This window comes from Nycticebus coucang, chromosome 2 (genome assembly GCF_027406575.1).
Source record: "Nycticebus coucang isolate mNycCou1 chromosome 2, mNycCou1.pri, whole genome shotgun sequence".
In the NCBI taxonomy this organism is placed as follows: domain Eukaryota; kingdom Metazoa; phylum Chordata; class Mammalia; order Primates; family Lorisidae; genus Nycticebus; species Nycticebus coucang.
In genome coordinates this window covers 140406396-140426326 of record NC_069781.1, presented here as the reverse complement: position 1 = coordinate 140426326, position 19931 = coordinate 140406396, and the positions used below count along the sequence as shown (strand labels likewise).

The window sequence follows — 19931 nt, the reverse complement described above, 5'->3', positions numbered from 1 at the left end:
TAAGCCTAAGAGTTTGAGGTTGCTGTGAGCTGTAATGCCACAGCACTCTACCGAGGGCGACATAGTGAGACTTGGTCTCAAAAAAAAAAAAAATAATAAATAATTTATGGTTCATAATTAACACAAGCTCACTGGGACCATCTTCACGAGGTTTCAAGAACACAGAACCGTAAGGTACAGTCTTTGTGGCGGCCAGTCAGGGCCTCCCACAGGCCTCGTGCTATTTTGTTAGTTGACCTCAGAACTTTGACATGACCTCTGACTCCCTTCCTCTATTTATGTGCAGCTACCCCATCAGTCACCCATACTGGCAGTTTTTCTGTCAAAACACTCTGCATTTCTTCTCTCCAACTGCATAGCTCTCTCCTTCATTAGGAACTGCGTTCATTGTTTTGCTCCAGTAACATTCCCTGAGAAGCCCTGACTCCCAGGGCTCTCTGTTGAATCTGCAATGATTGATTCAGCTTTCCTCCCATCCCAACTCCATCAAAAGTCTGGGCTTAATTTCCACTGCCTAAGTGTACATTTCTCTGCTTGGACCAAGCCTACCCCAATCTGATTCAACTCCTTGACCTTCTTTCTTCCCTCCTGCCCAGCCTGCACCCTCTGCTCTGTGAGCCCAGCCCCCTCACTGCTGATCAGCGATGATTTCACTTCCTCCTCAGCAGTGAATGTGGATTGCATAGCCCCTGCCTGCCCTCCCTTTAACCATGACTTGTATGAAACTCTCTATCTGGCTTGGGACAATTGTCCCAGCCTGAAAGAAACCAAAGAAGCCGTCAGTCGCCACCCAGCAGTGTGCTCTCAAGTCAGCCTTGCCGCTCATCCAAAGCTCATCTTTCATTCCTGCCCTGTCCATTTGCTGAGCTCTTCCCTGCCCTCAACACCAAGGCCCTGCTTTTTGCTTTAATTTAAGTAACATTTCAGTTTCATTTTTGTCCCACTGTACTCCCAATTCAAGGGTTTGAGGAGCTGCCATTTGAGACTGCCACAGAAGCAGCTCCCCATTCTGCCTTCTGGATGCTCGCTGGGCCCCTGAGTCTCTGCTCCCGTCCTGTCAACAGCACCCCTCACATCATCTGCCCAGCTCCTTGGGCTCATCTGCCCACTACCTCCTAGCTATGCCCCTCTCTGGTACTTGTAGGGGCTACACTCTTTATCTAGTATGAGTTCCCCTTTTTTCATCAATATCCAAATTGTATTCAGGCTTCAGGACAAGTCAGACCTCTTCCTGCGCCTACTCTCCTACCTTCTCTATTCCACTCCCCAGGGATCTCCTTCTCCTCAAAACTGAGACACCCACAGGCTATAGAGACTTATTTAATGCTTGCTTTATTTATTCTAAAAGCTAGTATTTTTCTACATGTGCTTGACATGAGTTACTGTGTAAGGCACTTAAGAAGAAAAAAAATGACCAATGCTATGGTCCACCTTGAGATAGCATCATACTGTAGTAGAGAACGTGGTCCAGAATAATGATATGAATGACGAGCTAAGGAAAGTGCACATCACGCCAGCCTTCCCAAGCTGTGACTTCATTTGCGCCAACATCAGAACCTCAACCCGCATAGTCCTCTCCACAGACCACACTAGCACCATAGCCATATTGCTAAAACATTTTTTTAAAACTCCTTTTGACTGCCCCCAAAGTCTAACGTCTTTATTTTTAAGGACTTTTCTTACTGCTGCAGCCTACACTCCATCCTCATTCCCCCACCCCCTGATCTCCTACATCCTTGCCCCACGGAACCACACGACTCCCCAGACACAGTGCAGCACTGTGACTTTGAACCTTTGCACATGCTCTGCCTAGAGCAGAATTTCTTGGACCATCCTTCAAAATCCAAGTTTAAGATCCTTTTCCTGCAAAGCTTCTCCAAATACTCCAGCAGAACCCTTTACTCCTTACTGCCCCCAACATGACCTGGATTTGTATTACCACTTACCTGTGGTGCTATTTCTCTACCAGTGGACTGTGAGCTCTTTGGGGACCAAGTACATGTGCTTATCTGTGCTGCTTATCACAGTTCCTTATCACAGCAGATGGTGCTTAATGGGCTAGAAAGTCTTATCTAAAGAAAGCTACTCATATGTAACTAAACATCACCTAAATTTATTTAATTGTCCCACACCTAGCGCTTAGTAACACCCTGTAGGAAACACTTTGGGAGTCCCTGGGTCGGATACTTTCAGGTGACTTGACTTGGTATGATTGAGAACAAGACACCAAAGTTGGAGGATCAGACATAAAGCAGGGACAGTGGTCCTAGCAGAATCCATGCATGGAGGTCCAGGTCAGTCCTCCAAGGCAGTCAGACAGGTCCTAGAGAGGCTGGGGAAAATACTAGCTTTTAGAATAAATAAAGCAAGCATTAAATAAGTCTCTATAGACTGTGGGTGTCTCGGTTTTGAGGAGAAGGAGCTCCCTGGGGGTTAGAATAGAGAAGGTAGGAGAGTAGGCACCAGGAAGAGGTCTGACTTGTCCTGAGGCCTGGATACAATTTGGATATGGATGAAGAAAGGGGAATTCATACTGAATAAAGAGTGTAGCCCCCTACAAGTACCAGAGAGGGGCATCTACACAGCTGCTCAGACAGGAGTACAAGGCAGCAGTCTCAGCTGCTGCCCAGTGGTTCTGGCAAAGAATTTCTGGCTCTAAGAGAAGTGCCGACAGGAAGCTGGGCCTCAGTCTCTAATGAGGGTTAGAAGAGGGGAATTAGTCAGAAGAACGTGGCAAGAACCCAGGTATTCAACCTGGGGCACAAAGTCAAAGGAAAAATTGAAAAAGGTCCCACTGAGGCATGAAAGGAGCTGGGCAGGTCTCTATTCTGAGCCAGAGCAGGCTCTGCTGGGCATGTTGGGGGCCAGGGGGATTGCTACAGTCCTTGAGGACAAACACAAATTCCTTAGGTGTGGGTTGCAGGAGACCTGTCCCTCCTGGGTAAGGTCATGTGGCTGCAGCCTAAAACAGGGTGAAAAGCCAGAACTAAGAATGAAAGAGTAGGCTGGGGCCACTTTCGGGAGGCTCAGATTTTCTTCTGCCTATAAGAGGTGGAGGGGAAGAGCTGTATTTCTGGAGGGTCAGCTTGTAACATGCATGAGGGCTGGGGGTGAGAGAGCCTGCGACCCTGCAGATAGCAAGCTGACAGTGGGTATGCTTTTGTTAGTCAATAAGAAGGGACAAATGGGGAGTTTGGGAGATAGAATTGGCAGAATCTGTCAGCTGATTTAACATAGAATCCAGGTTTTAAAAGGAGGATACAGGAAGGGTTTTGATGGGGAGGGAAACCACTGCCTCAGGCATCAGAGAAACACCATCAGCCACTAGAAAGGGTCTGACCTGAGAAAAATCCCTTAACGTCTTCAGTCCTCAGTTTCTTCTCTGTAAAATGGGGTTAATAATCACATGCACCTGACAGAACTGCTGTAAGAATAAAAAACATAAAGTCCTTGGTAAAGGGAGATGGTATCATGGTAATACACTGGTGCTGATAGTTTAAAAGAATCCAGTGACCTTGGCTGGGCACCTGTGGCTCAAGCGGCTAAGGCGCCAGCCACATACACGTGAGCTGGTGGGTTCGAATCCAGCCCGGGCCCACCAAACAACAAAGACAGCTGCAACAACAACAAAAAAAATAGCCGGGCATTGTGGTGAGTGCCTGTAGTCCCAGCTACTTGGGACGCAGAGGCAAAAGAATTGCTTGAGCCCAGGAGTTAGAGGTTGTTGTGAGCTGTGATGCCATGGCACTCTACCCAGGGTGAGAGCTTGAGGCTCTGTCTCAAAAAAAAAAGGAATCCAGTGACCGAAACTTCTCCATCACAAAGGGGACATCCATGGCCAGGCATGGTAGCTCATGCCTATAATCCTAGCACTGTGGAAGACTCAGGAGGGTGTATTGCTTGAGCTCAGGAGTTGGAGACCAGCCTGAGAAAGAGTGAGACCCCATCTCTACTAAAAATAAAAAAACTAGCTGGGTGTTGTGGTGGGCACATATAGTCACAGCTACTTGAGAGGGTGAAGCAGGAGGAACATTGGAGCCCAGGAGTTTGAGGTTACTGTGAGCTATGACACCACAGCAGTCTAGCCTGGGGCAGCAAAGTGAGACTCTGTCTCAGAAAAAAATTAGTTAATTAAAATAAATAAATAAATAAAGAGGGTGCCCACTTAGGAATTAAAAAAACAAGACAAGTGTAAGTTTGGGCATTCTAAAGAAAAAGGAATGACTCCTTGGAGCATACATCTGAAAATGCCCCTGGCACACAGGTGAAACACAAGAGGAAAGACACAGGCTGTAGAGATCTTCATGGAGGTCATCACCACAACATCAAAAGGAGAACAATCCCCAGCAGAGATAACTGACAAGCCACCACAACAAAGAGAGATCTAACAGCAAACAACGGTGAATGTCTAAAGTTAAGGGGGATAAAAAACAGTAGGACAGTGCTCGCTTCGGCAGCACATATACTAAAATTGGAACGATACAGAGAAGATTAGCATGGCCCCTGCGCAAGGATGACACGCAAATTCGTGAAGCGTTCCATATTTTTCAAACAAACAAAAAAAAAAAAAAAAAAAAAAACAGTAGGACAATCCATGTGGTTTGCTGGGATCAGCACAGAATCAAAGCACTTGAGGAGTTCAGACCCTGCCTGAACAAAGGGAGGCTTTTAAGAGTATTACAGGATGAATTGTAATGATGATGCTATGTTCCAAGATGCTATGGGGACTGAGGGGGGTAATTAAGGTATACACTCAGATGTTACTAGCAAGCTTTGGGAAAACATACTCAGTTAAGTGGCAGAATGATAAAAGGTTAAGAAACTAGTATTCGGCAGAGGGTCAAAGGCTTTGGCTCCTGCTGAATCTTGAGAAAATTCTACATTGAAGGACAGGAGGAAACAGATGTAATAGTAACTCAAGAAAGTAAACAACAAATTCCACCCAGCAACTTCTGCTTACACCCATTACCCAAGCCATGTCATGTGGCTACCCTTAGTTGCAAAGGAGGCTGGAAAATGTAGTTAAAAAAAAAAAAAATGTGGCACAGCACAGACCTGTTCAGAACTGGAGTTCTGATAATTAGAAAGACTAACCCTGGGTAAGCCGTGTTGCACCATAGGGTGCAAACGTGTTTTACTGCACAACTAAGTACATGCTACAATTACTTTTCAATCAGAAAAGTTTCAAAATCACAACGACCGTGCCTCTCAACAAAGAGAAATATTCTAACATCAGGCAAAATACATTAAAATTTCTTAGGTTCCAACAGTTGCCCCAGCTCCTGCCACATTTTAGATTACTTCGTATTTGTAGTATGACCTTTAACAATTTTTGTTTTCCTGGAATTTTTCACTGGCTTCTCTTTTTCTTGTTGAGAAATAACTTCTAATGCTTTCTTTTTTTCATTTATTGCTTTATTCAATCTGCTTTTTCTTGAATACATTCTTCCTAGAGTTCACTGACATCTCAGCAAGGCCTGCCAGCTTCTTCCTTCCTTTCTTTTTCTCTATTCCTCTTCATTCCTTTTCCTTCATTCCTACTCTGAAGGACCTCAAGGGCACAGAGTTGGGTTAATGACAAATGGGACATATTTATCAGAAAGCTGGTTACTTTTAATAACACTCACTTACAAACTCATCACTCAAAACAAAAGCCAGAACCTTCAGAAAAGTCATAAGTACACATATATCCATTTGGACTCTTACCCAACCCCCCATGTAAGGTAATAACCTACTGAATCCCAGGTGTGTCACTCCCAACTATCCCATTTTGTGTATTTTCATTACATTTCAACACATTTATTATTAAAAATAAATACGCTGCCTTCATTTGGGTTTTCCCAGGACCAGATCCCGAGATAGGATTCATAACTGAAAGTAACTTATTTGGGAAGTAGACAACACCAGTTGAGAAGTGGAGGGTGACACGGGGCAGGAACTCAGTGGATACATGGAGCTGAATCCCACAGACACCACTTGCTTCACAAGTTCCTCTGGAAGAAGCAGGCAACTGAGGTATTTTTGCACTAACTACAAGAAGTCACTAGTTAAGTGATGTTCATGGAGACTGTCAGATCTTCAGCATTTTTTGTCTGCCCTGTGAGTAAAATGGTATTTCATTGAGGCCTTGTTTGGTTTTTTCTCACCAATAATGTCACCTTATTTATCATCATGTACGTATTGTTCTCACGTGTTTCTCTTCTTTTTTTATTTTATTTTTTTTTATTGAATCATAACTGTATACATTGATATGATCATGGGGTATCATACACTCGCTTCATAAACCATTTGACACATTTTTATCACAGTGGTTAACATAGCCTTTCCGGCGTTATCTCAGTTACTGTGCCAAAACATTTACATTCTACATTTACCAAGTTTCGCAAATACCCCTGTAATATGCACCACAGGTGTGATCCCACCGATTCCCCTCCCTCTACCCACCCACCCCTTTCCCACTTCCCCCTATTGTTAAGTTGTAGCTGGGTTATAGCTTTCATGTGAGAGTCCCAAATTAGTTTCATAGTAGGGCTGTGTACATTGGGTATTTTTTCTTCCATTCTTGGGATACTTTACTAAGAAGAATATGTTCCAGCTCCATCCATGTAAACATGAAAGAGGTAAAGTCTCCATCTTTCTTTAAGGCTGCATAGTATTCCATGGTATACATATACCACAATTTATTAATCCATTCGTGGATCGATGGGCACTTGGGCTTTTTCCATGACTTAGCTATTATGAATTGGGCTGCAATAAACATTCTGGTACAAATATCTTTGTTATGTTGTGATTTTTGGTCTTCTGGGTATATGCCCAGCAGAGGAATTACAGGATTGAATGGCAGATCTATTTTTAGATCTCTGAGTGTTCTCCATATATCTTTCCAAAAGGAATGTATTAATTTGCATTCCCACCAGCAGCGCAGAAGTGTTCCCTTTTCTCCGCATCCACGCCAACATCTCTGGTCTTGAGATTTTGTGATATAGGCTAGTCTCATTGGAGTTAGATGATATCTCAAAGTAGTTTTGATTTGCATTTCTCTGATGATTAAAGATGATGAGCATTTTTTCATATGTCTGAAGGCCGTGCGCCTGTCTTTTTCAGAGAAGTTTCTCTTCAAATCCCTTGCCCAGCCTGCGATGGGATCCCTTGTTTTTTTTCTTGCTGATGCGTTTGAGTTCTCTGTGGATTCTGGTTATTAAACCTTTGTCAGAGTTATACCCTGCAAATATCTTCTCCCATTCTGAGGGCTGTCTGCTTGCTCTGCTTACTGTGTTCTTAGCTGTGCAGAAGCTTTTTAGTTTGATCAAGTCCCAGTAGTGTATTTTTGAAGCTGCTTCAATTGCCCGAGGGGTTCTCCTCATGAAATACTCACCCAGACCAATTTCTTCAAGGGTTTTCCCTGCATTCTCCTCTAGTATTTTTATAGTTTCATGTTTTAAGTTTAAATCTTTAATCCAATGAGAGTCTATCTTACTTAATGGTGAAAGGTGTGGGTCCAATTTCAGTCTTCTGCAGGTTGCCAGCCAGTTCACCCAGCACCATTTGTTAAATAGGGAATCTTTTCCCCACTGAATGTTATTAATTGGCTTGTCAAAAATCAAATAGCGGTAAGTAGCTGGATTCATCTCTTGGTTCTCTATTCTGTTCCAGATATCTACTTCTCTGTTTTTGTGCCAATACCATGCTGTTTTGATCACTATTGATTTGTAGTAAAGTCTGAGGTCTGGTAGTGTGATTCCTCCTGTTTTGTTTTTATTTCTGAGTAATGTCTTGGCTATTCGAGGTTTTTTCTGATTCCATATAAAACGAAGTAATGTTTTTTCAAGATCTTTAAAATATAACAGTGGAGCTTTAATAGGGAGTGCGTTGAAATTATATATTGCTTTGGGTAGTATGGACATTTTGATAATGTTGATTCTTCCCAGCCATGAGCATGGTATGTTTTTCCATTTGTTAACATTTTCAGCTATTTCTTTTCTTAGAGTTTCATAGTTCTCTTTATAGAGATCTTTCACGTCTTTTGTTAGGTAAATTCCCAAATATTTCATCTTCTTTGGTACTACTGTGAATGGGATAGAGTCCTTAACTGCTTTTTCAACTTGACTGTTGTTGGTGTATATAAAGGCTACCGATTTATGAATGTTGATTTTGTAACCTGAGACGCTGCTGTATTCCTTGATCACTTCTAGGAGTTTTGTAGTAGAGTCCCTAGTGTTTTCCAGATACACAATCATATCATCTGCGAAGAGCGAGAGTTTGATCTCTTCTGACCCTATATGGATACCCTTGATCGCCTTTTCTTCCCTAATTGCGGTGGCTAAAACTTCCATTACAATGTTGAAAAGCAATGGAGACAATGGGCAGCCTTGTCTGGTTCCTGATCTGAGTGGAAATGATTCCAATTTAACTCCATTCAATATGATATTGGCTGTGGGTTTGCTGTAGATAGCCTCTATCAGTTTAAGAAAAGTCCCTTCTAGACCAATTTTCTTGAGTGTTCTGATCATGAAGGGATGCTGGATATTATCAAAAGCTTTTTCTGCATCAATTGAGAGAATCATATGGTCTTTGTTTTTTAATTTGTTTATGTGCTGAATGACATTTATAGATTTACGTATATTGAACGAGCCTTGAGACCCTGGGATAAAACCAACTTGGTCATGATGTATAATTTGTTTGATGTGTTGCTGGATTCTGTTTGTTAGGATCTTGTTGAATATTTTTGCATCTATATTCTTTAGTGATATTGGTCTATGATTTTCTTTTCTTGTTGGGTCTTTTCCTTGTGATGTTTGCTTCATAGAACGTGTTGGGTAGTCTTCCTTCTTTTTCTACATTTTGGAACAGGTTGAGTAACATAGGTACTAATTCCTCTTCAAAGGTTTGGTAGAATTCTGACGTGAAACCATCTGGTCCCGGGCTTTTCTTTCTAGGGAGGTTTTGTATAGTTGATGCTATTTCTGAACTTGATATGGGTCTGTTCAACATTTCTAATTGATTCTGGTTAAGTCTTGGAAGGTGGCGTGCTTCCAAGTATCGGTCTATTTCCTTCAGATTTTCATATTTCTGAGAATAAAGTTTCTTGTAATATTCATTAAGGATTTTTTGGATTTCTGATGAGTCTGTGGTTATTTCGTCTTTGTTGTTTCTGATTGATGATATTAGGGATTTTACTCTTTTTTTCCTGATTAGGTTGTCCAGAGGTTTATCTATTTTATTGACCTTTTCAAAAAACCAGCTTTTTGATTTATTGATCTGTTGTATTATTCTTTTGTTTTCAATTTCATTTAATTCTGCTCTAATTTTGGTTATTTCTTTTCTTCTACTGGGTTTGGGGTTAGAATGTTCTTCCTTTTCCAGTTGCGTGAGATGTCCCATTAAGTTGTTAACTTCCTCTCTTTCCGTTCTCTTGAGGAAGGCTTGCAGTGCTATAAATTTCCCTCTTAGAACTGCCTTTGCGGTGTCCCAGAGGTTCTGATAGTTTGTGTCTTCATTGTCGTTTTGTTCCATAAAATTGGCGATTTCTTTCTTAATCTCATCTCTGACCCAGCTATCATTCAGCATAAGGTTATTTAACTTCCATGTTTTTTTATGGGTATGCAGATTCCTGTTGTTACTCAATTCAAGTTTTATTCCATGATGGTCCGAGAAGATGCATGGAATAATTTTTATTCCTTTAAATTTACTGAAGTTAGACTTGTGACCTAAAATGTGGTCAATTTTGGAGTAAGTTCCGTGGGCTGATGAGAAGTATGTGTATTCAGTTTTGTTGGATGAAATGTTCTGTAGATGTCTGCTAAATCTAAATATTGGATGATTAGGTTTAAATCTAAGATTTCTTTGCTCAGCTTCTTTCTGGAGGATCGATCCAACACTGCCAAGGGAGTGTTGAAATCTCCGCCGATTATGGAGCTGGAGGAAATCAAGTTACTCATGTCTGTTAGAGTTTCTGTTATAAATTGAGGTGCATTCTGGTTGGGTGCATAGATATTAATAATTGAGATCTCATCATATTGAGTATTACCCTTAACAAATATGAAGTGACCATTCTTGTCCTTCCTTACTTTTGATGGTTTAAAGCCTACTGTATCTGCAAATAAAATTGCAACACCTGCTTTTTTCTGATTACCATTTGCCTGAAATATGGATGACCATCCTTTCACCCTGAGTCTGTATTTGTCTTTTAAGTTGAGATGTGACTCTTGTATGCAACAAATATCTGGCTTGAGTTTTTGTATCCAGTCAGCTAACCTATGCCTCTTTAGAGGACAGTTTAAGCCATTCACATTGATGGAGAGTATTGATAAGTCTGGTGGAATTTTGGGTATCGAGTTTTTCAAAGGTTCAGTGGACATTTTTAATCCTTTCGCCAGTGTGGAAGTTGGAGTTTGATCCGAAGTTTCTGAGTGAGTTTACTTTTGTGGTGTAGGATTGGGTTGGTCATTGTGGAGGATAGGTCTGAGAATATCCTGAAGAGCTGGTTTACTTATGGCAAATTTTTTCAACATATGAATGTCATTGAAGTATTTAATTTCTCCATCATAGATGAAACTCAGTTTAGCTGGATACAAGATCCTGGGTTGAAAATTTTTTTGCTTTAGGAGATTAAAAGTTGATGACCAGCCTCTTCTGGCTTGAAAAGTTTCAGCAGAGAGATCTGCAGTTATTCTAATATTCTTACCTTTGTATGTTATAGTTTTCTTTCGCCGGGCTGCTTTGAGAATCTTCTCTTTCATGTTAACTTTAGTGAAGCTAATTATGATATGTCTGGGGGATGACTTATTGGGGTTGAATCGTGCTGGGGTTCTGAAGCTATCTGCTATCTGAATTTCAGATTCTCTAGGCATGTCCGGAAAATTTTCTTTCATAATTTCATGCAGAAGGGCCTCTGTGCCCTTGGAGGCCACTTCATCGTTCTCAGAAATTCCTATAATCCTTATGTTGCTTTTTTTCGAATTATCTGAGAGTTCTCTGAGTGAGTGATCCGTTTTTGCTCTCCATTTCTCTTCCTCTTTGAGAGATTTGGAGCATTCGAAGACTGTATCTTCAATGTCAGAAATCCTTTCTTCTGCTTGCTCCATTCTGTTACTGAGGGATTCTACTGTATTTTTCATATCTTTGAGGGCTGTAAGTTCTTGCTTCAGTGTGTCTAAGTCTTTGGTGGTTTTGTCTTTAAATTCGTTAAATTCTTGAGACAATTTTTGAATTTCTCCTCGGATTCCTAATTCCATTTTATTAATCTTGTCTGCAATCCAAATTCTGAATTCGATTTCTGACATCTCAGCCAGTTGTTTATGAATGGGATCTTCAATCACATCTGCCGTATCTTTTCTTGGGGAGGTTGATCTATTCTGGTTATTCATGTTACCAGAGTTTTTCCGCTGATTCTGCCCCATGGTTATTTTACTCCCTTTGGTTTTTCCCCCGGGGTTTTATCCAGGGCCCGTCCAGTGTTGTGGCCTGAGAAAATGGGGTCCTGTCTGGTGTGGTGGAGCAAAGTGGTTCTGTCTTGTTTTCAGCTGGTTTCTGTTCGATCCTATTGCAACTTCTACTCTGGCTTGAAGTCTCAGCTGTGTGGAAAAATCAGCAATTAAGTCACCCCACCTGCCCACCTCTGGCCCCAGTTGGAAAAGGAGAATCAACCTTCCTACAACCGTACACCCAGGGCACCGCCTGAAAAGTCCTCAGTCTATTAGCCCAGTTCAAAATGTCCAAATCAACTGTCTCAATCGGCAGTTGTCTCAGGTGAGAGAGTTCAAGAGGTTTCTGGGAACTGGATCACAGGGGCCTGGTGACTCCTCTGACACGGCTCACCCAAGTGCAGCGTGGAGTCAGGAGGAGCCACCCAGCAAACAGAGCAGTCTGGGAAGGTTGACGTCTCCTTCCCCACTTTGCCCCTTCGTCAGACCCAGTCACTGGTATCTCTGCAGATGGCTAACCCAGTTGCCTGCAGTGAACAGACACTCCAGGGGTTTGCACCTGCCTGAATCGCAAGGAAGTCTGCCAGGCCCCCGTAGACTGCCGCTATCTAGCAGGAGGAGATGGGGCCTGACATCTATGAGTGTTTGATGCAGGTGATGGGAGGGAGGTGTTCACTCAGGCTTAGCCCCTTCCCTGATGGATGCTGCTAACAGAACAGAACAGAACAGAACAGACAACTTTGCGGGGTTCTGTCTCTGTTCCTGTCGAAATCGCCTACAGAAGACGAGCTGTTTTGAGTTCAAACGTCTTTGGTGTTGGAGGTTTGAGTCCGATCACCTCTCTGGGTCGGCCCCGCCCTGGAAGCTTCCCGTGTTTTTGAGCAGTGTCAGGAAATCCCCCGCTCACCGGTGGCCTCCTCTGGTTGCCCAGGGAGACAGGGGGTGTGGCCTCACAATATCCAGAAGTGAGCGTTCTGCCGTTAAAGAAAAAATGGCTGTTGATCTACCTCCAAGGGGGTTCCGAGCTGTAGGGAGCGCGGTCGACAGCGAGCAGATTCAGTTTCTCCCAGTCTCTCGCCCGGTTGTACTGCCGCAGCTCAAGCCTTCAGGCTTCAGAGTGGGGGCGGGGTGGGAGGGAGCGGCTGGAGCCCAGAACCGCTGGGCAGCGGACAGACTTGGCTATCCCCAGTTCCCTGCCCAGCCACATGGCAGGCGTTCAGGTCTCCGGACCACAGAGTGAGGGCGGGGGAGCACCTGGAACTCAGAGCCAGCAGGGGCTCCAAGCCATAGGGAGCCTGGTCGACAGCGAGCAGATTCAGGTTCTCCCAGTCTCTCGCCCCGCAGCTCAAACCTTCAGGCTTTAGAGTGGGGGCGGGGTGGAGGGAGTGGCTGGAGCTCAAAACGAGCAGGTCTCCAGACCCCAGAGCGAGGGCGGGGTGAACGCTGGGAGCCTGGAGCCAGAGCCCAGTCTGCAGCGAGCAAATTCAGATTCTTCCGGTCTCTTGTCTGGTTATACCGCTGAAGCTCAAGCCTTCAGGCTTCAGAGTGGGGGCGGGGTGGGAGGGAGCGGCTGTAGCCCAGAATCCCTGGGCAGCGAACAGACTCGGCTATCCCCAGTTCCCTGCCCAGCCACACGGCAGGCGTTCAGGTCTCCGGACCACAGAGTGAGGGCGGGGGAGCACCAGGCACTCAGAGCCAGCAGGGGCTCTGAGCCTAGGGAGCCCGGTGGACAGCGAACAGATTCAGATTCTCCCGGTCTCTCGCCTGGTTGTACTGCCGCAGCTCAAGCCTTTAGGCTTTAGAGTGGGGGCGGGGTGGAGGGAGTGGCTGTAGCTCAGAACCGAGCAGGCGTTCAGGTCTCCGGACCACAGAGCGAGGGCGGGGTGAACGCCGGGAGCCCAGGGCTCTCGGCAGCAAGGAAATTCAGATTCTTCCCGTCTCTCGCCTGGTTGTACTGACGTAGCTCAAGCCTTCAGGCTTCAGAGTGGGGGCGGGGTGGGAGGGAGCGGCTGGAGCCCAGAACCGCTGGGCAGCAAACAGACTCGGCTATCCCCAGTTCCCTGCCCAGCCACACGGCAGGCGTTCAGGTCTCCGGACCACAGAATGAGGGCGGGGGGAGCGCCAGGCACTCAGAGCAGCTGGTAGCGAGTTCGACTCAGCTATATGCCTGGAGGTATTGTTGCCCAAGGAGGGCTGCTGCACCTCGCCTCGGGGAAGTGCCACCCTGGTGAGGGTCTCCCTCCGCTGACTGTCCTAACCTCTCTCCCGTGCCCCAGAATCAGCGCTGACCAGCCACAGCTCAGGGACTGTCCTCTCCCTTTTAGGAGCCACCCAAGAATCCGAACTCTTGGGGGACAGGCTTTCAGACCTCAGAGAGAGTGGAGGGAAGTGCTGGGTACTCAGAGTCACCGGCAAAGGAAATTTACAGATTTATACAGTTTTATGCCTGGCAGGATAACGCCTAGGCCTCCTAGTAAGGGAGGTAGGTCTAGTTTGTAGTAGGTCTTTCCCGTGAAGTGTAGTGGGATGGCCTTTGATTTCTGCCCTTTTGTTTGTGGGGCCCTTAAGCCGATCAGGTGGGGAGGGGGGACTCCCGTCTTCTTGGTGATGGGTTTTGTACCTTTTGTTTGCTTCTTGTGATCGCAGCTCTCCTCAGCGGGGTTGATGTGCGTTCTTCAACTTTCTCGCTTGGTGTTGCTGGAATCCATCAGGTTATTTGCTAAATTTTCGTCCCCTAACTCTCCTTCAGGACAGGAGCCTCTATGGAAAGCTGGCTTCAGTCCGCCATCTTCCCATCATCCTCTGTTTCTCTTCTTAAAAAATAGCTTCATGTTCCCTATTTCTCTTCTTGGGTTGTGTTTTCCTTATTGATATGCAGGAGCTCCTTGATGCCAATGTTGATTGTGTATATTGCAAATATCTCCCAGTTTTATTTCTTAACTTTCAGTTTCTTTAAGGGGTTAATGAAACTTTGTTAATAAACAAAGTTCTTTATTTTAATTTAGCCTACATTATCAATACTTTTATTTTATATTGTAGGCAACAATTTTGTGTCGTGTTTAAGAAATCTTTACTGCTCCAAGGTATAAGAGACACTTCTTATGGGTTTTAAGGTTTTGTTTTTGAGATAAAAGTCTTTAATCTAAGTGAAGCTTGTGTTGTAATGGGGGGAGGTGATATTCCTTCAACTTATTGGATTTGGTTAACTGTTTTCAGCTTTTTTTTTTTTGAGACAGAGTCTCAAGCTGTCACTCTGGGTATAGTCCCGTGGCATCACAGCTCACAGCAACCTCAAACTCCTGGGCTTAAGCGATCTCTTGCCTCAGCCTCCCAAGAAGCTGGGACTAGAGGTACCCACCACAATGTCTGGCTATTTTTTGGTTGTAGTTGTCATTGTTGTTTGGCAGGCCTAGGCTGGATTTGAGCCCGCCAGCTCTGGTATATGTGGCTCGCGCCCTAGCCACTGAGCTACAGGCACTGAGCCTTTGCAGCTTTTCTTTCAGCTCTTTTCTTTACTGACAATCTCCTACCTCCTTCCTTGAAGTCTCAAACATGTAGGAATCTATTTCTGTGTTCCTTGTGTATTTCCATTGATAGTGTGTCTATTGTTGTACCAGCATCACTACTGTCTTATTCTAGTTTCATAGTAAATAGTTATATTTGGTAAGGGAAGACTCTGGTGAATTGTCTTTGCTCCTAACCCTTCCCTTTAGGATCTTCAAGTGAAACTGTTGAAGTTTTGATTAGAACTGCTTTCAATTTATAGATTAATTTTGGAAGAATTGAAATATTATTCTATCGAAACTCCTACTTGGGGCGGCGCCTGTGGCTCAGTCTGTAGGGCGCTGGCACCACATACCAAGGGTGGTGGGTTCAAACACAGCCCCAGACAAACTGCAACAAAAAAATAGCCGGGCATTATGGCGGGCACCTGTAGTCCCAGCTACTTAGGAGGCTGAGGCAAGAGAATCACCTAAGCCCAGGAGTTGGAGGTTGCTGTGAGCTGTGTGATGCTTGGTTTTTAGTGAAATTTTTTTCCCAGTTACTGGGTCTTTTTAAATGTAAATGAATGTTGCACTCAATCAAATATGCTTTCTGGTATAGATTAAGATGTTTATATGGCTTTTCCTCCTTTCATTTGTTAGTGTGAAGAAATATGTTGATTTAATATTAAATCATCCTACATACCTAGAATAAACTCAAATTGGTCATAACATAACACCTTTTGTACTCCTTGCCAGATTTGAGTTGGTTTTATTTTATTTAGGATTATTGCATCTATACTAATGAGCAAAATAAAGGTATAATTTTTCATTTTTATTGTCACCTATAAAACTCAGCTGCAAAACCATTTGACCCAGGTGTTTTCTTTGTGGGAATATTGTTAACCATTACTTCAATTTCTTTAATAATTATAATCTTCTATATTTAAATCAGTTCTGTTAAGTAGTAAGTTTTAGAAATTTTTAAACATTGCAAGATTTTTGTATTTTATAATTTTCTACAATTTAGTCAATATGCTGTATTTTCACTGTTTTTAATTTATGTGCATATAGCAAATATATTTACAAAAATAAAGCTTTGTAGTTTTGTAGTTTTATCACCTGTTCTTAAAGCTTTCAAAATATTGTCCGGGTGTGGTGGCTTATGCCTGTAATTCTAGCACTCCAAAAAACCAAGATGGGAGGATTGCTTGAGCCCACGAGTTCCAGAACGGCCTGAGCAAGAGTGAGATCCCCATCTGTAATAAAAATAGAAAAATTAGCTGGGAGTTGTGGTGGACACCTATACTTCCAGCTACTCAGAAGCCTGAGGCAGGAGGATTGCCTGAGCCCAGGAGTTTGAGGTTGCTGTGAGCTATGATGATGGATGCCATGGCACTTTAACCAGGGCAATAGAGTGAGACTTTTATTTCAAAATAAATAAATAAATAAAAAGCTTTCAAAATATCTGATCTTTTTCAACATTGAAAATAATCTCACATCATAAAGACAAAAAAAATTTTTATTATTAAATCATAGCTGTGTACATTAATGCAAACATGGGGCACCATACACTGGTTTTATAGACCGTTTGACACATTTTCATCACACTGGTGAACATAGCCTTCCTGGCATTTTCTTAGTTGTTGTTTTAAGACATTTACATTCTACATTTACTAAGTTTCACATATACCCTGGTAAGATGCACTGCAGGTGTAATCCCACCAATCACACTCCCTCCACCCACCCCCCACCTCCCTCCCCTCCCTCACTCCCTTCCCCATATGCTTCGGTTATAACTGGGTTATAGCTTTCATGTGAAAGCCATAAATTAGTTTCATAGTAGAGCTGAGTACATTGGATACTTTTTCTTCCATTCTTGAGATACTTTACTAAAAAAAATATGTTCCAGCTCCATCCATGTAAACATGAAAGAGATAAAGTCTCCATCTTTCTTCAAGGCTGCATAATATTCCATGGTGTACATATACCACAATTTATTAATCCATTCGTGGATTGACAGGCTCTTGGGCTTTTTCCATGACGTAGCAATTATGCATTGGGCTGCAATAAACATTATGGTACAAATATATTTCTTATGATGTGATTTTTTGTCTTCTGGGTATACCTAGTAGAGGAATTATAGGATTAAATGGCAGATCTATTTTTAGATCTCTAAGGGTTCTCAAACATCTTTCCAAAAGGAATGTATTAATTTCCATTCCCACCAGCAGTGTAGAAGTGTTCCCTTTTCTCCACATCCATGCCAACATCTCTGGTCTTGGGATTTTGTGATATGGGCTAATCTTACTGGAGTTAAATGATATCTCAAAGTAGTTTTGATTTGCATTTCTCTGATGATTAAAGATGATGCACATTGTTTCATATGTCTGCAGGCCGTGAGCCTGTCTTCTTCAGAGAAGTTATCTTCAAGTCCCTTGCCCAGCCTGCGATGGGATCACTTGTTTTTTTATTGCTTATACGTTTGAGTTCTCTGTGGATTCTGGATATTAAACCTTTGTCGGAGACATAACCTGCAAATATCGTCTCCCATTCTGAGTGCTGTTTGCTTGCTTTACTTACTGTGTTCTTGGCTGTGCAGAACTTTTTAGTTTGATCAAGTCCTAGTAGTGTATTTATGAAGCTGCTTCAATTGCCCGGGGGGTCCTCCTCATAAAATACTCACCCAGACCGATTTCTTGAAGGGTTTTCCCTGCACTCTCGTCTAGTATTTTTATAGCTTCATGTCTTAAGTTTAAATCTTTAATCCAGTGAGAGTCTATCTTCGTTAATGGTGAAAGGTGTGGGTCCAGTTTCAGTCTTCTGCAGGTTGCCAGCCAGTTCACCCAGGACCATTTATTTAACAGGGAATGTTTTTAATTGGCTTGTCGAAGATCAAATAATGGTAAGTAGCTGGATTCATCTCTTGGTTCTCTATTCTGTTCCACACATCTACTTCTCTGTTTTTGTGCCAGTACCATGCTGTTTTGATCACTATTGATTTATAGTACAGTCTCAGCTCTGGTAGCGTGATTCCTCTTGCTTTGTTTTTATTGCTGAGTGATGTTTTGCCTATTTGAGGTTTTTTCTGACTCCATATAAAACAAAGTTTTATTTCTTCAAGATCTTTAAAGTATGACAGTGGAACTTTAATAGGGATTGCCTTAAAATTGTATATTGCTTTGGGTAGTATGGACATTTTAACAATGTTGATTCTTTCCAGCCATGATTATGGTATGTTTTTCCATTTGTTAACAATTTCAGCTATTTCTTTTCTTAGAGTTTCTTAGTTCTCTTTATAGAGATCTTTCACGTCCTTTGTTAGATAAACTCCCAAATATATCATCTTCTTTGGCACTACTGTGAATGGAATAGAGTCCTTAACTGTTTTTTCAGCTTACTATTGTTAGTAAATATAAAGGCTACCGATTTATGAATGTTGATTTTTTAACCTGAGGTGCTGCTGTATTCCTTGATCACTTCTAAGACTTTTGTAGTAGAATCCCTGGTGTTTTCCAGATATACAATCATATCATCTGCAAAGAGTGAAAGTTTGATCTCTTCTGACCCTATATGGATACCCTTGATCACCTTTTCTTCCCTAATTGCGGTGGCTAAAACTTCCATTACAATGTTAAAGAGCAGTGGAGACAATGGGCAGCCTTATCTGGTTCCTGATCTGAGTGGAAATGATTTCAATTTAACTCCATTCAATACAATATTGGCAGTGGGTTTGCTGTAGATGGCCTCTATCAGTTTAAGAAATGTCCCTTCTATACCAATTTTCTTAAGTGTTCTGATCATGAAGAGATGCTAGATAGTATCAAAAGCTTTTTCTGCATCAATTGAGAAAATCATATGGTCTTTGGTTTTTAATTTGTTTATGTGCTGAATTACATTTATAGATTTACGTATATTGAACCAGCCTTGAGACCCTGGGATACAACCGACTTGGTCATGATGTATAATTTGTTTGATGTGTTGCTGGATTCTGTTTGTTAAGATCTTGTTGAATATATTTGCGTCTATATTCATTAGTGATATTGGTCTATAATTTTCTTTTCTTGTTGGGTCTTTTCCTGGTTTTGGGGTCAGGGTGATGTTTGGTTCATAGAACATGTTAGGTAGTCTTCCTTTTTTTTTTTTCTATATTTTGGAAGAGGTTTAGTAATATAGGTACTAGTTCTTCTTTAAAGGTTTCGTAGAATTCTGACGTAAAGCTATCTGGTCCCAGGCTTTTCTTTTTAGGGAGATTTTGTATGGTTGATGCTATTTCAGAACTTGATATGGGCCTGTTCAACATTTCCACTTGATTCTGGCTAAGTTTTGGAAGGTAACTTGCTTCCAAGTATTGGTCAATTTTCTTCAGATTTTCATATTTTTGAGAATAAAGTTTCTTGTACCCTGTTTCCCTGAAATAAGACAGTGTGCTTTTAAGGTGTGCTCCCAAAGATGCGCTAGGTCTTATTTTCAGGGGATGTCTTATCTTTCCTGTAAGTAGGTCTTATTTTCGGAGGATGTCTTATTTTTGGGGAAACAGGGTAATATTCATTAAGGATTTTTTGAGTTACTGAGGAGTCTGTTGTTATTTCGTCTTTGTCATTTCTGATTGATGAGATTAGAGATTTTACTCTTCTTTTCCTTGTTAGGTTAGCCAAAGGTTTATCTATTTTATTGACCTTTTCAAAAAACCAACTTTTTGATTTATTTATCTGTTATATAATTCTTTTGTTTTCAATATCATTTAATTCTGCTATAATTTTGGTTATTTCTTTTCTTCTACTGGTTTTGTGTTTGGAATGTTCTTCCTTTTCCAGTTGCTTGAGATGTCCCTTTAAGTTGTTAACTTCCTCTCTTTCCGTTCTCTTGAGGAAGTCTTGCAGTGCTATAAATTTCCCTCTTAGGACTGCCTTTCTGGTGTCCCAGATGTTCTGATAATTCGTGTCTTCATTGTTGTTTTGTTCCAAAAATTTGTCAATTTCCTTATTTTTTTTTTTAATTTCCTTCTTAATCTCTTCTCTGACCC

The 19931-nt window shown here is 42.3% G+C and overlaps 1 non-coding gene across 1 annotated transcript; it reads left to right on the top strand.

Annotated features, from left to right (window-relative positions):
- The first annotated feature begins 4441 nt into the window (after positions 1 to 4441).
- On the top strand, positions 4442 to 4548 carry LOC128579953 (U6 spliceosomal RNA). Its single transcript, XR_008378321.1, has one exon. It is a non-coding gene; the product is annotated as a U6 spliceosomal RNA (small nuclear RNA).
- The last annotated feature ends 15383 nt before the right edge of the window (positions 4549 to 19931 follow it).